Source organism: Schistocerca piceifrons, unplaced genomic scaffold, assembly GCF_021461385.2.
Source record: "Schistocerca piceifrons isolate TAMUIC-IGC-003096 unplaced genomic scaffold, iqSchPice1.1 HiC_scaffold_2420, whole genome shotgun sequence".
Classification (NCBI taxonomy): Eukaryota; Metazoa; Arthropoda; class Insecta; order Orthoptera; family Acrididae; genus Schistocerca; species Schistocerca piceifrons.
In genome coordinates, this window is record NW_025728361.1 from 88027 (window position 1) to 100546 (window position 12520).

Sequence of the window (12520 nt, forward strand, 5' to 3'; positions counted from 1 at the left end):
TACACGGTTCCTGATCAATAATACATTGACGGAGTACATCCAGCTCTCACGGGGTATCAAGCAAGGCTGCCCTCTCTCAACGACGCTTTATGCGATCCTCATGGAACCCTTGTTGCGCCGCCTACATCATAGCCTACCTGGATTCCAGTTTTATGGTGTCAAGTCTGTGGTCCAAGCATACGCCGACGATGTCAGCGTGCTCCTTAATGACGTTCGCGATGTCACCGCAGCGAAGCGCATTCTTGAGGAATTCCAAAGCGATAGTGGTGCAATGTTAAACGTCAATAAATCCGCCGTCTTAACGCTTGGTCAGGAACGACCGCTCACGGGCGACGCTTGGCTGCCCTGTGTACAGACTAGAAAACACCTTGGTCTCTACGTCACGGCCCGGCCACTGGACATGTCTCACAAAAATTGGATACCCAAAATTCAGGCGATAAAAGCACTCCTGCGTGACCAAAATATGCGACACCTCGATCGTTTGCAGCGAGCCTTTTTCGTCAATTCTTATGCCCTCTCCAAATTACAGTTTGTTGCCGCCGTCCTACCCATGCCAACCACAGTAGCAAGATCACTTCTAGCGGCGGCCGCCTGGTACGTCTGGAAGCTCAATATTTTTAAGGTTTCCTTCACCACGACAGCTTTGCCATGCGATATGGGAGGCCTCGGCTTGAAAAACCCCGGCATTCACGCCTTGGCTCTGTATCTGAAACGCTCATGGCGTATACTCACCGCCAGCGAAGACACCGTCACGAAGCGGCTCTATCAGCTGTTCCGCCCTCCCAACTTATCTCCGCCTGTGGACATTGGCCGCGTCAGCCCGCACTTTCAGCATATAGCACTGTATTATCTTGAAAGTAGCTATCTCGACGACGAGCTTTTCAAGAAGCCGACAGTTCAACTGTACCGCCACTTACTTCGGCCGTCACTGCCTGGCCCCTTGGAAAAGAAGTATCCGGCTTGCAATTGGTCCCTCGTTTGGACTAACATTCATAATCCGACACTTCCGACAGATGTTCGCTCCAAATGGTATGACGTGGTCACTGAAACTGTACCGACGCAAGAAAAGCGACACAGGATTAATCTTGAACCGAGTCCCTACTGCGGCTTGTGCCACGTGGTGGCGACTATTGCTCATCTGTTTGTCTGCAAGGACCAAGTGCACATCTGGAACTGGACGCGCAAAAAACTCGCTGTGCTTAACCGGACTGCGCCTCATGCGATTCAGATCCAAGACATTCTGCGCCCAGATTTCCGACTTTTCCCAGCTGCCAAACATAACAGTTACCTATGGCTCGTGGGACATTTTATCAACTATATTCTGTCCGGCAGTGCCCATAATGTCTTAGATTTTCAAGTCTATCTCTCAACACAACACTGGCGCACAACCAGCCAATATGGTCACCGGTATCAGTCAACATTTCAACATTTTCTTCACGTCGTCCTTGGGATGCCATAGAACATGGACAAGTGGGACATCTGTTACAACAATTCGTCATCCCTGTACTACAGTCGAAGGATATACTCTCTGCGAAGACACTCATAAAAAAAATAAAAAAATAAAAAAAAAAAAAAAAAAGAAAAAAAAAGTGGTTAAGGCGTCTGACTTGAAATCTCTTCGGAGGCGTGGGTTCGAATCCCACCGCTGCCAATTTTTACTTCTCGTTTTTGTGCCATTGCGGTGTGTTCTCGTGGGGTACAACGCAGCTCCTGTGACCGCCGCGTCGCGTAGGTAGCGTGGCCGAGCGGTCTAAGGCGCTGGTTTCAGGCACCAGTCTCTTCGGAGGCGTGGGTTCGAATCCCACCGCTGCCAACGTTTTCTGTCTCGAAAACAGGAGCACTGATTTCCCGCGAAGGAAAAAGCGCAGCGTCGGTTTCTTAAACTGTCGTAGCACAGTGGTGCGTGGTGTAACAACAGGATTCACCGGCGAAGTTTGGTCTCATGATTGCTGGCGTTCGTCTCCACGAGATGCGTCCCGAGCATGCCGTTCTACGAAGTGGAAACGTTAATTTTTGCAGTTGTCGTCAAGTAGCGGGTGGGCGCTCGCCGTGTTTGTTGGAGGAGTGCTTGTGTCGTTATCCGGTGTCGTCTAGTGGCTGGGATACCTGGCTCTCGCCCAGGAGGCCTGGGTTCGATTCCCGGTACCGGAAATGCACATTTTATTGCTCCTCTTATGCGACTTGTCCCGACTTAGCTCGACTGACGCTCCGCTGACGCTTGCAGAAAACTACGTAAAATATGATTCGCGGCCACAAGTGACGGCGAGAGAGATGCGACATCTGTCCACCTCTTATCCGGGCACATACCTGCGGTCAACAGACTTGGAGGACTGCAAGACATTGCCACGGGGGTTGAATGCAGCTAACCACTCTGCTCAGTGTCCATCAGCGCGGGCACGTTCGTTTGCCAGTATACATATAATGGAGACCGCGTCTGACACAGCTGTTGCGAGACACAGTCGGCCGAGCTTTGCTGTGCACAGCCACTTGCAGTCGCGAGAGTTGAATTCCGCGGTGGCTCCGTGGCCGTGATCGTCTAGTGGTCAGGACATTGCGTTGTGGCCGCAACAACCCAGGCTCGAATCCGGGTCACGGCACTTTTTAAAGTTCTGCCTTGCTGTCGCTGCAATGACGATAGTGACCCAGTGATTGAAATCACGGTGCCCTCCTGATTTTGTGCTCATGTTCCTCAGGCTGCAGGTGGCACTACCGATTCCTTATAAACACGCGATGCCGCCGCACCAGGGCGCTGGCAGCTGCCTGTGTAGTTAATCTCTATTCGAAAAGGGCAGTCGTTCGAGGTGCGATGTTCGAGCAACCAGTCGCAGCAGATCAGGAAGCTGTGTCGTGCACTGCATTCTACAAATGCCAGGAACACTGGTGTAGGTAGCGTGGCCGAGCGGTCTAAGGCGCTGGTTTAAGGCACCAGTCTCTTCGGAGGCGTGGGTTCGAATCCTACCGCTGCCAATTTTTACTTCTCGTTTTTGTGCCATTGCGGTGTGTTCTCGTGGGGTACAACGCAGCTCCTGTGACCGCCGCGTCGCGTAGGTAGCGTGACCGAGCGGTCTAAGGCGCTGGTTTCAGGCACCAGTCTCTTCGGAGGCGTGGGTTCGAATCCCACCGCTGCCAACGTTTTCTGTCTCGAAAACAGGAGCACTGATTTCCCGCGAAGGAAAAAGCGCAGCGTCGGTTTCTTAAACTGTCGTAGCACAGTGGTGCGTGGTGTAACAACAGGATTCACCGGCGCAGTTTGGTCTCATGATTGCTGGCGTTCGTCTCCACGAGATGCGTCCCGAGCATGCCGTTCTACGAAGTGGAAACGTTAATTTTTGCAGTTGTCGTCAAGTAGCGGGTGGGCGCTCGCCGTGTTTGTTGGAGGAGTGCTTGTGTCGTTATCCGGTGTCGTCTAGTGGCTGGGATACCTGGCTCTCGCCCAGGAGGCCTGGGTTCGATTCCCGGTACCGGAAATGCACATTTTATTGCTCCTCTTATGCGACTTGTCCCGACTTAGCTCGACTGACGCTCCGCTGACGCTTGCAGAAAACTACGTAAAATATGATTCGCGGCCACAAGTGACGGCGAGAGAGATGCGACATCTGTCCACCTCTTATCCGGGCACATACCTGCGGTCAACAGACTTGGAGGACTGCAAGACATTGCCACGGGGGTTGAATGCAGCTAACCACTCTGCTCAGTGTCCATCAGCGCGGGCACGTTCGTTTGCCAGTATACATATAATGGAGACCGCGTCTGACACAGCTGTTGCGAGACACAGTCGGCCGAGCTTTGCTGTGCACAGCCACTTGCAGTCGCGAGAGTTGAATTCCGCGGTGGCTCCGTGGCCGTGATCGTCTAGTGGTCAGGACATTGCGTTGTGGCCGCAACAACCCAGGCTCGAATCCGGGTCACGGCACTTTTTAAAGTTCTGCCTTGCTGTCGCTGCAATGACGATAGTGACCCAGTGATTGAAATCACGGTGCCCTCCTGATTTTGTGCTCATGTTCCTCAGGCTGCAGGTGGCACTACCGATTCCTTATAAACACGCGATGCCGCCGCACCAGGGCGCTGGCAGCTGCCTGTGTAGTTAATCTCTATTCGAAAAGGGCAGTCGTTCGAGGTGCGATGTTCGAGCAACCAGTCGCAGCAGATCAGGAAGCTGTGTCGTGCACTGCATTCTACAAATGCCAGGAACACTGGTGTAGGTAGCGTGGCCGAGCGGTCTAAGGCGCTGGTTTAAGGCACCAGTCTCTTCGGAGGCGTGGGTTCGAATCCCACCGCTGCCAATTTTTACTTCTCGTTTTTGTGCCATTGCGGTGTGTTCTCGTGGGGTACAACGCAGCTCCTGTGACCGCCGCGTCGCGTAGGTAGCGTGGCCGAGCGGTCTAAGGCGCTGGTTTCAGGCACCAGTCTCTTCGGAGGCGTGGGTTCGAATCCCACCGCTGCCAACGTTTTCTGTCTCGAAAACAGGAGCACTGATTTCCCGCGAAGGAAAAAGCGCAGCGTCGGTTTCTTAAACTGTCGTAGCACAGTGGTGCGTGGTGTAACAACAGGATTCACCGGCGCAGTTTGGTCTCATGATTGCTGGCGTTCGTCTCCACGAGATGCGTCCCGAGCATGCCGTTCTACGAAGTGGAAACGTTAATTTTTGCAGTTGTCGTCAAGTAGCGGGTGGGCGCTCGCCGTGTTTGTTGGAGGAGTGCTTGTGTCGTTATCCGGTGTCGTCTAGTGGCTGGGATACCTGGCTCTCGCCCAGGAGGCCTGGGTTCGATTCCCGGTACCGGAAATGCACATTTTATTGCTCCTCTTATGCGACTTGTCCCGACTTAGCTCGACTGACGCTCCGCTGACGCTTGCAGAAAACTACGTAAAATATGATTCGCGGCCACAAGTGACGGCGAGAGAGATGCGACATCTGTCCACCTCTTATCCGGGCACATACCTGCGGTCAACAGACTTGGAGGACTGCAAGACATTGCCACGGGGGTTGAATGCAGCTAACCACTCTGCTCAGTGTCCATCAGCGCGGGCACGTTCGTTTGCCAGTATACATATAATGGAGACCGCGTCTGACACAGCTGTTGCGAGACACAGTCGGCCGAGCTTTGCTGTGCACAGCCACTTGCAGTCGCGAGAGTTGAATTCCGCGGTGGCTCCGTGGCCGTGATCGTCTAGTGGTCAGGACATTGCGTTGTGGCCGCAACAACCCAGGCTCGAATCCGGGTCACGGCACTTTTTAAAGTTCTGCCTTGCTGTCGCTGCAATGACGATAGTGACCCAGTGATTGAAATCACGGTGCCCTCCTGATTTTGTGCTCATGTTCCTCAGGCTGCAGGTGGCACTACCGATTCCTTATAAACACGCGATGCCGCCGCACCAGGGCGCTGGCAGCTGCCTGTGTAGTTAATCTCTATTCGAAAAGGGCAGTCGTTCGAGGTGCGATGTTCGAGCAACCAGTCGCAGCAGATCAGGAAGCTGTGTCGTGCACTGCATTCTACAAATGCCAGGAACACTGGTGTAGGTAGCGTGGCCGAGCGGTCTAAGGCGCTGGTTTAAGGCACCAGTCTCTTCGGAGGCGTGGGTTCGAATCCCACCGCTGCCAATTTTTACTTCTCGTTTTTGTGCCATTGCGGTGTGTTCTCGTGGGGTACAACGCAGCTCCTGTGACCGCCGCGTCGCGTAGGTAGCGTGGCCGAGCGGTCTAAGGCGCTGGTTTCAGGCACCAGTCTCTTCGGAGGCGTGGGTTCGAATCCCACCGCTGCCAACGTTTTCTGTCTCGAAAACAGGAGCACTGATTTCCCGCGAAGGAAAAAGCGCAGCGTCGGTTTCTTAAACTGTCGTAGCACAGTGGTGCGTGGTGTAACAACAGGATTCACCGGCGCAGTTTGGTCTCATGATTGCTGGCGTTCGTCTCCACGAGATGCGTCCCGAGCATGCCGTTCTACGAAGTGGAAACGTTAATTTTTGCAGTTGTCGTCAAGTAGCGGGTGGGCGCTCGCCGTGTTTGTTGGAGGAGTGCTTGTGTCGTTATCCGGTGTCGTCTAGTGGCTGGGATACCTGGCTCTCGCCCAGGAGGCCTGGGTTCGATTCCCGGTACCGGAAATGCACATTTTATTGCTCCTCTTATGCGACTTGTCCCGACTTAGCTCGACTGACGCTCCGCTGACGCTTGCAGAAAACTACGTAAAATATGATTCGCGGCCACAAGTGACGGCGAGAGAGATGCGACATCTGTCCACCTCTTATCCGGGCACATACCTGCGGTCAACAGACTTGGAGGACTGCAAGACATTGCCACGGGGGTTGAATGCAGCTAACCACTCTGCTCAGTGTCCATCAGCGCGGGCACGTTCGTTTGCCAGTATACATATAATGGAGACCGCGTCTGACACAGCTGTTGCGAGACACAGTCGGCCGAGCTTTGCTGTGCACAGCCACTTGCAGTCGCGAGAGTTGAATTCCGCGGTGGCTCCGTGGCCGTGATCGTCTAGTGGTCAGGACATTGCGTTGTGGCCGCAACAACCCAGGCTCGAATCCGGGTCACGGCACTTTTTAAAGTTCTGCCTTGCTGTCGCTGCAATGACGATAGTGACCCAGTGATTGAAATCACGGTGCCCTCCTGATTTTGTGCTCATGTTCCTCAGGCTGCAGGTGGCACTACCGATTCCTTATAAACACGCGATGCCGCCGCACCAGGGCGCTGGCAGCTGCCTGTGTAGTTAATCTCTATTCGAAAAGGGCAGTCGTTCGAGGTGCGATGTTCGAGCAACCAGTCGCAGCAGATCAGGAAGCTGTGTCGTGCACTGCATTCTACAAATGCCAGGAACACTGGTGTAGGTAGCGTGGCCGAGCGGTCTAAGGCGCTGGTTTAAGGCACCAGTCTCTTCGGAGGCGTGGGTTCGAATCCCACCGCTGCCAATTTTTACTTCTCGTTTTTGTGCCATTGCGGTGTGTTCTCGTGGGGTACAACGCAGCTCCTGTGACCGCCGCGTCGCGTAGGTAGCGTGGCCGAGCGGTCTAAGGCGCTGGTTTCAGGCACCAGTCTCTTCGGAGGCGTGGGTTCGAATCCCACCGCTGCCAACGTTTTCTGTCTCGAAAACAGGAGCACTGATTTCCCGCGAAGGAAAAAGCGCAGCGTCGGTTTCTTAAACTGTCGTAGCACAGTGGTGCGTGGTGTAACAACAGGATTCACCGGCGCAGTTTGGTCTCATGATTGCTGGCGTTCGTCTCCACGAGATGCGTCCCGAGCATGCCGTTCTACGAAGTGGAAACGTTAATTTTTGCAGTTGTCGTCAAGTAGCGGGTGGGCGCTCGCCGTGTTTGTTGGAGGAGTGCTTGTGTCGTTATCCGGTGTCGTCTAGTGGCTGGGATACCTGGCTCTCGCCCAGGAGGCCTGGGTTCGATTCCCGGTACCGGAAATGCACATTTTATTGCTCCTCTTATGCGACTTGTCCCGACTTAGCTCGACTGACGCTCCGCTGACGCTTGCAGAAAACTACGTAAAATATGATTCGCGGCCACAAGTGACGGCGAGAGAGATGCGACATCTGTCCACCTCTTATCCGGGCACATACCTGCGGTCAACAGACTTGGAGGACTGCAAGACATTGCCACGGGGGTTGAATGCAGCTAACCACTCTGCTCAGTGTCCATCAGCGCGGGCACGTTCGTTTGCCAGTATACATATAATGGAGACCGCGTCTGACACAGCTGTTGCGAGACACAGTCGGCCGAGCTTTGCTGTGCACAGCCACTTGCAGTCGCGAGAGTTGAATTCCGCGGTGGCTCCGTGGCCGTGATCGTCTAGTGGTCAGGACATTGCGTTGTGGCCGCAACAACCCAGGCTCGAATCCGGGTCACGGCACTTTTTAAAGTTCTGCCTTGCTGTCGCTGCAATGACGATAGTGACCCAGTGATTGAAATCACGGTGCCCTCCTGATTTTGTGCTCATGTTCCTCAGGCTGCAGGTGGCACTACCGATTCCTTATAAACACGCGATGCCGCCGCACCAGGGCGCTGGCAGCTGCCTGTGTAGTTAATCTCTATTCGAAAAGGGCAGTCGTTCGAGGTGCGATGTTCGAGCAACCAGTCGCAGCAGATCAGGAAGCTGTGTCGTGCACTGCATTCTACAAATGCCAGGAACACTGGTGTAGGTAGCGTGGCCGAGCGGTCTAAGGCGCTGGTTTAAGGCACCAGTCTCTTCGGAGGCGTGGGTTCGAATCCCACCGCTGCCAATTTTTACTTCTCGTTTTTGTGCCATTGCGGTGTGTTCTCGTGGGGTACAACGCAGCTCCTGTGACCGCCGCGTCGCGTAGGTAGCGTGGCCGAGCGGTCTAAGGCGCTGGTTTCAGGCACCAGTCTCTTCGGAGGCGTGGGTTCGAATCCCACCGCTGCCAACGTTTTCTGTCTCGAAAACAGGAGCACTGATTTCCCGCGAAGGAAAAAGCGCAGCGTCGGTTTCTTAAACTGTCGTAGCACAGTGGTGCGTGGTGTAACAACAGGATTCACCGGCGCAGTTTGGTCTCATGATTGCTGGCGTTCGTCTCCACGAGATGCGTCCCGAGCATGCCGTTCTACGAAGTGGAAACGTTAATTTTTGCAGTTGTCGTCAAGTAGCGGGTGGGCGCTCGCCGTGTTTGTTGGAGGAGTGCTTGTGTCGTTATCCGGTGTCGTCTAGTGGCTGGGATACCTGGCTCTCGCCCAGGAGGCCTGGGTTCGATTCCCGGTACCGGAAATGCACATTTTATTGCTCCTCTTATGCGACTTGTCCCGACTTAGCTCGACTGACGCTCCGCTGACGCTTGCAGAAAACTACGTAAAATATGATTCGCGGCCACAAGTGACGGCGAGAGAGATGCGACATCTGTCCACCTCTTATCCGGGCACATACCTGCGGTCAACAGACTTGGAGGACTGCAAGACATTGCCACGGGGGTTGAATGCAGCTAACCACTCTGCTCAGTGTCCATCAGCGCGGGCACGTTCGTTTGCCAGTATACATATAATGGAGACCGCGTCTGACACAGCTGTTGCGAGACACAGTCGGCCGAGCTTTGCTGTGCACAGCCACTTGCAGTCGCGAGAGTTGAATTCCGCGGTGGCTCCGTGGCCGTGATCGTCTAGTGGTCAGGACATTGCGTTGTGGCCGCAACAACCCAGGCTCGAATCCGGGTCACGGCACTTTTTAAAGTTCTGCCTTGCTGTCGCTGCAATGACGATAGTGACCCAGTGATTGAAATCACGGTGCCCTCCTGATTTTGTGCTCATGTTCCTCAGGCTGCAGGTGGCACTACCGATTCCTTATAAACACGCGATGCCGCCGCACCAGGGCGCTGGCAGCTGCCTGTGTAGTTAATCTCTATTCGAAAAGGGCAGTCGTTCGAGGTGCGATGTTCGAGCAACCAGTCGCAGCAGATCAGGAAGCTGTGTCGTGCACTGCATTCTACAAATGCCAGGAACACTGGTGTAGGTAGCGTGGCCGAGCGGTCTAAGGCGCTGGTTTAAGGCACCAGTCTCTTCGGAGGCGTGGGTTCGAATCCCACCGCTGCCAATTTTTACTTCTCGTTTTTGTGCCATTGCGGTGTGTTCTCGTGGGGTACAACGCAGCTCCTGTGACCGCCGCGTCGCGTAGGTAGCGTGGCCGAGCGGTCTAAGGCGCTGGTTTCAGGCACCAGTCTCTTCGGAGGCGTGGGTTCGAATCCCACCGCTGCCAACGTTTTCTGTCTCGAAAACAGGAGCACTGATTTCCCGCGAAGGAAAAAGCGCAGCGTCGGTTTCTTAAACTGTCGTAGCACAGTGGTGCGTGGTGTAACAACAGGATTCACCGGCGCAGTTTGGTCTCATGATTGCTGGCGTTCGTCTCCACGAGATGCGTCCCGAGCATGCCGTTCTACGAAGTGGAAACGTTAATTTTTGCAGTTGTCGTCAAGTAGCGGGTGGGCGCTCGCCGTGTTTGTTGGAGGAGTGCTTGTGTCGTTATCCGGTGTCGTCTAGTGGCTGGGATACCTGGCTCTCGCCCAGGAGGCCTGGGTTCGATTCCCGGTACCGGAAATGCACATTTTATTGCTCCTCTTATGCGACTTGTCCCGACTTAGCTCGACTGACGCTCCGCTGACGCTTGCAGAAAACTACGTAAAATATGATTCGCGGCCACAAGTGACGGCGAGAGAGATGCGACATCTGTCCACCTCTTATCCGGGCACATACCTGCGGTCAACAGACTTGGAGGACTGCAAGACATTGCCACGGGGGTTGAATGCAGCTAACCACTCTGCTCAGTGTCCATCAGCGCGGGCACGTTCGTTTGCCAGTATACATATAATGGAGACCGCGTCTGACACAGCTGTTGCGAGACACAGTCGGCCGAGCTTTGCTGTGCACAGCCACTTGCAGTCGCGAGAGTTGAATTCCGCGGTGGCTCCGTGGCCGTGATCGTCTAGTGGTCAGGACATTGCGTTGTGGCCGCAACAACCCAGGCTCGAATCCGGGTCACGGCACTTTTTAAAGTTCTGCCTTGCTGTCGCTGCAATGACGATAGTGACCCAGTGATTGAAATCACGGTGCCCTCCTGATTTTGTGCTCATGTTCCTCAGGCTGCAGGTGGCACTACCGATTCCTTATAAACACGCGATGCCGCCGCACCAGGGCGCTGGCAGCTGCCTGTGTAGTTAATCTCTATTCGAAAAGGGCAGTCGTTCGAGGTGCGATGTTCGAGCAACCAGTCGCAGCAGATCAGGAAGCTGTGTCGTGCACTGCATTCTACAAATGCCAGGAACACTGGTGTAGGTAGCGTGGCCGAGCGGTCTAAGGCGCTGGTTTAAGGCACCAGTCTCTTCGGAGGCGTGGGTTCGAATCCCACCGCTGCCAATTTTTACTTCTCGTTTTTGTGCCATTGCGGTGTGTTCTCGTGGGGTACAACGCAGCTCCTGTGACCGCCGCGTCGCGTAGGTAGCGTGGCCGAGCGGTCTAAGGCGCTGGTTTCAGGCACCAGTCTCTTCGGAGGCGTGGGTTCGAATCCCACCGCTGCCAACGTTTTCTGTCTCGAAAACAGGAGCACTGATTTCCCGCGAAGGAAAAAGCGCAGCGTCGGTTTCTTAAACTGTCGTAGCACAGTGGTGCGTGGTGTAACAACAGGATTCACCGGCGCAGTTTGGTCTCATGATTGCTGGCGTTCGTCTCCACGAGATGCGTCCCGAGCATGCCGTTCTACGAAGTGGAAACGTTAATTTTTGCAGTTGTCGTCAAGTAGCGGGTGGGCGCTCGCCGTGTTTGTTGGAGGAGTGCTTGTGTCGTTATCCGGTGTCGTCTAGTGGCTGGGATACCTGGCTCTCGCCCAGGAGGCCTGGGTTCGATTCCCGGTACCGGAAATGCACATTTTATTGCTCCTCTTATGCGACTTGTCCCGACTTAGCTCGACTGACGCTCCGCTGACGCTTGCAGAAAACTACGTAAAATATGATTCGCGGCCACAAGTGACGGCGAGAGAGATGCGACATCTGTCCACCTCTTATCCGGGCACATACCTGCGGTCAACAGACTTGGAGGACTGCAAGACATTGCCACGGGGGTTGAATGCAGCTAACCACTCTGCTCAGTGTCCATCAGCGCGGGCACGTTCGTTTGCCAGTATACATATAATGGAGACCGCGTCTGACACAGCTGTTGCGAGACACAGTCGGCCGAGCTTTGCTGTGCACAGCCACTTGCAGTCGCGAGAGTTGAATTCCGCGGTGGCTCCGTGGCCGTGATCGTCTAGTGGTCAGGACATTGCGTTGTGGCCGCAACAACCCAGGCTCGAATCCGGGTCACGGCACTTTTTAAAGTTCTGCCTTGCTGTCGCTGCAATGACGATAGTGACCCAGTGATTGAAATCACGGTGCCCTCCTGATTTTGTGCTCATGTTCCTCAGGCTGCAGGTGGCACTACCGATTCCTTATAAACACGCGATGCCGCCGCACCAGGGCGCTGGCAGCTGCCTGTGTAGTTAATCTCTATTCGAAAAGGGCAGTCGTTCGAGGTGCGATGTTCGAGCAACCAGTCGCAGCAGATCAGGAAGCTGTGTCGTGCACTGCATTCTACAAATGCCAGGAACACTGGTGTAGGTAGCGTGGCCGAGCGGTCTAAGGCGCTGGTTTAAGGCACCAGTCTCTTCGGAGGCGTGGGTTCGAATCCCACCGCTGCCAATTTTTACTTCTCGTTTTTGTGCCATTGCGGTGTGTTCTCGTGGGGTACAACGCAGCTCCTGTGACCGCCGCGTCGCGTAGGTAGCGTGGCCGAGCGGTCTAAGGCGCTGGTTTCAGGCACCAGTCTCTTCGGAGGCGTGGGTTCGAATCCCACCGCTGCCAACGTTTTCTGTCTCGAAAACAGGAGCACTGATTTCCCGCGAAGGAAAAAGCGCAGCGTCGGTTTCTTAAACTGTCGTAGCACAGTGGTGCGTGGTGTAACAACAGGATTCACCGGCGCAGTTTGGTCTCATGATTGCTGGCGTTCGTCTCCACGAGATGCGTCCCGAGCATGCCGTTCT

General features: G+C 54.6%; 25 non-coding genes across 25 annotated transcripts; all 25 read left to right on the forward strand.

Annotated features, from left to right (window-relative positions):
* Positions 1–1731: 1731 nt before the first annotated feature.
* On the forward strand, positions 1732–1813 carry Trnal-cag. The gene has a single exon. It is a non-coding gene; the product is annotated as a tRNA-Leu (tRNA).
* A 266-nt stretch (positions 1814–2079) lies between these two features.
* Positions 2080–2151, forward strand: Trnae-cuc. Its single transcript has one exon. It is a non-coding gene; the product is annotated as a tRNA-Glu (tRNA).
* Positions 2152–2885: 734 nt separating this feature from the next.
* On the forward strand, positions 2886–2967 carry Trnal-aag. Its single transcript has one exon. It is a non-coding gene; the product is annotated as a tRNA-Leu (tRNA).
* An 80-nt stretch (positions 2968–3047) lies between these two features.
* Trnal-cag lies at positions 3048–3129 on the forward strand. The gene has a single exon. It is a non-coding gene; the product is annotated as a tRNA-Leu (tRNA).
* Positions 3130–3395: 266 nt separating this feature from the next.
* On the forward strand, positions 3396–3467 carry Trnae-cuc. Its single transcript has one exon. It is a non-coding gene; the product is annotated as a tRNA-Glu (tRNA).
* A 734-nt stretch (positions 3468–4201) lies between these two features.
* Positions 4202–4283, forward strand: Trnal-aag. The gene has a single exon. It is a non-coding gene; the product is annotated as a tRNA-Leu (tRNA).
* An 80-nt stretch (positions 4284–4363) lies between these two features.
* On the forward strand, positions 4364–4445 carry Trnal-cag. Its single transcript has one exon. It is a non-coding gene; the product is annotated as a tRNA-Leu (tRNA).
* A 266-nt stretch (positions 4446–4711) lies between these two features.
* Positions 4712–4783, forward strand: Trnae-cuc. The gene has a single exon. It is a non-coding gene; the product is annotated as a tRNA-Glu (tRNA).
* Positions 4784–5517: 734 nt separating this feature from the next.
* On the forward strand, positions 5518–5599 carry Trnal-aag. Its single transcript has one exon. It is a non-coding gene; the product is annotated as a tRNA-Leu (tRNA).
* Positions 5600–5679: 80 nt separating this feature from the next.
* On the forward strand, positions 5680–5761 carry Trnal-cag. The gene has a single exon. It is a non-coding gene; the product is annotated as a tRNA-Leu (tRNA).
* A 266-nt stretch (positions 5762–6027) lies between these two features.
* Positions 6028–6099, forward strand: Trnae-cuc. Its single transcript has one exon. It is a non-coding gene; the product is annotated as a tRNA-Glu (tRNA).
* Positions 6100–6833: 734 nt separating this feature from the next.
* Trnal-aag lies at positions 6834–6915 on the forward strand. The gene has a single exon. It is a non-coding gene; the product is annotated as a tRNA-Leu (tRNA).
* Positions 6916–6995: 80 nt separating this feature from the next.
* On the forward strand, positions 6996–7077 carry Trnal-cag. The gene has a single exon. It is a non-coding gene; the product is annotated as a tRNA-Leu (tRNA).
* Positions 7078–7343: 266 nt separating this feature from the next.
* Positions 7344–7415, forward strand: Trnae-cuc. Its single transcript has one exon. It is a non-coding gene; the product is annotated as a tRNA-Glu (tRNA).
* Positions 7416–8149: 734 nt separating this feature from the next.
* Trnal-aag lies at positions 8150–8231 on the forward strand. Its single transcript has one exon. It is a non-coding gene; the product is annotated as a tRNA-Leu (tRNA).
* An 80-nt stretch (positions 8232–8311) lies between these two features.
* On the forward strand, positions 8312–8393 carry Trnal-cag. The gene has a single exon. It is a non-coding gene; the product is annotated as a tRNA-Leu (tRNA).
* Positions 8394–8659: 266 nt separating this feature from the next.
* On the forward strand, positions 8660–8731 carry Trnae-cuc. Its single transcript has one exon. It is a non-coding gene; the product is annotated as a tRNA-Glu (tRNA).
* Positions 8732–9465: 734 nt separating this feature from the next.
* Trnal-aag lies at positions 9466–9547 on the forward strand. Its single transcript has one exon. It is a non-coding gene; the product is annotated as a tRNA-Leu (tRNA).
* Positions 9548–9627: 80 nt separating this feature from the next.
* Trnal-cag lies at positions 9628–9709 on the forward strand. The gene has a single exon. It is a non-coding gene; the product is annotated as a tRNA-Leu (tRNA).
* Positions 9710–9975: 266 nt separating this feature from the next.
* Trnae-cuc lies at positions 9976–10047 on the forward strand. Its single transcript has one exon. It is a non-coding gene; the product is annotated as a tRNA-Glu (tRNA).
* Positions 10048–10781: 734 nt separating this feature from the next.
* On the forward strand, positions 10782–10863 carry Trnal-aag. Its single transcript has one exon. It is a non-coding gene; the product is annotated as a tRNA-Leu (tRNA).
* Positions 10864–10943: 80 nt separating this feature from the next.
* Positions 10944–11025, forward strand: Trnal-cag. The gene has a single exon. It is a non-coding gene; the product is annotated as a tRNA-Leu (tRNA).
* Positions 11026–11291: 266 nt separating this feature from the next.
* Trnae-cuc lies at positions 11292–11363 on the forward strand. Its single transcript has one exon. It is a non-coding gene; the product is annotated as a tRNA-Glu (tRNA).
* A 734-nt stretch (positions 11364–12097) lies between these two features.
* Trnal-aag lies at positions 12098–12179 on the forward strand. The gene has a single exon. It is a non-coding gene; the product is annotated as a tRNA-Leu (tRNA).
* An 80-nt stretch (positions 12180–12259) lies between these two features.
* Trnal-cag lies at positions 12260–12341 on the forward strand. The gene has a single exon. It is a non-coding gene; the product is annotated as a tRNA-Leu (tRNA).
* Positions 12342–12520: the final 179 nt, after the last annotated feature.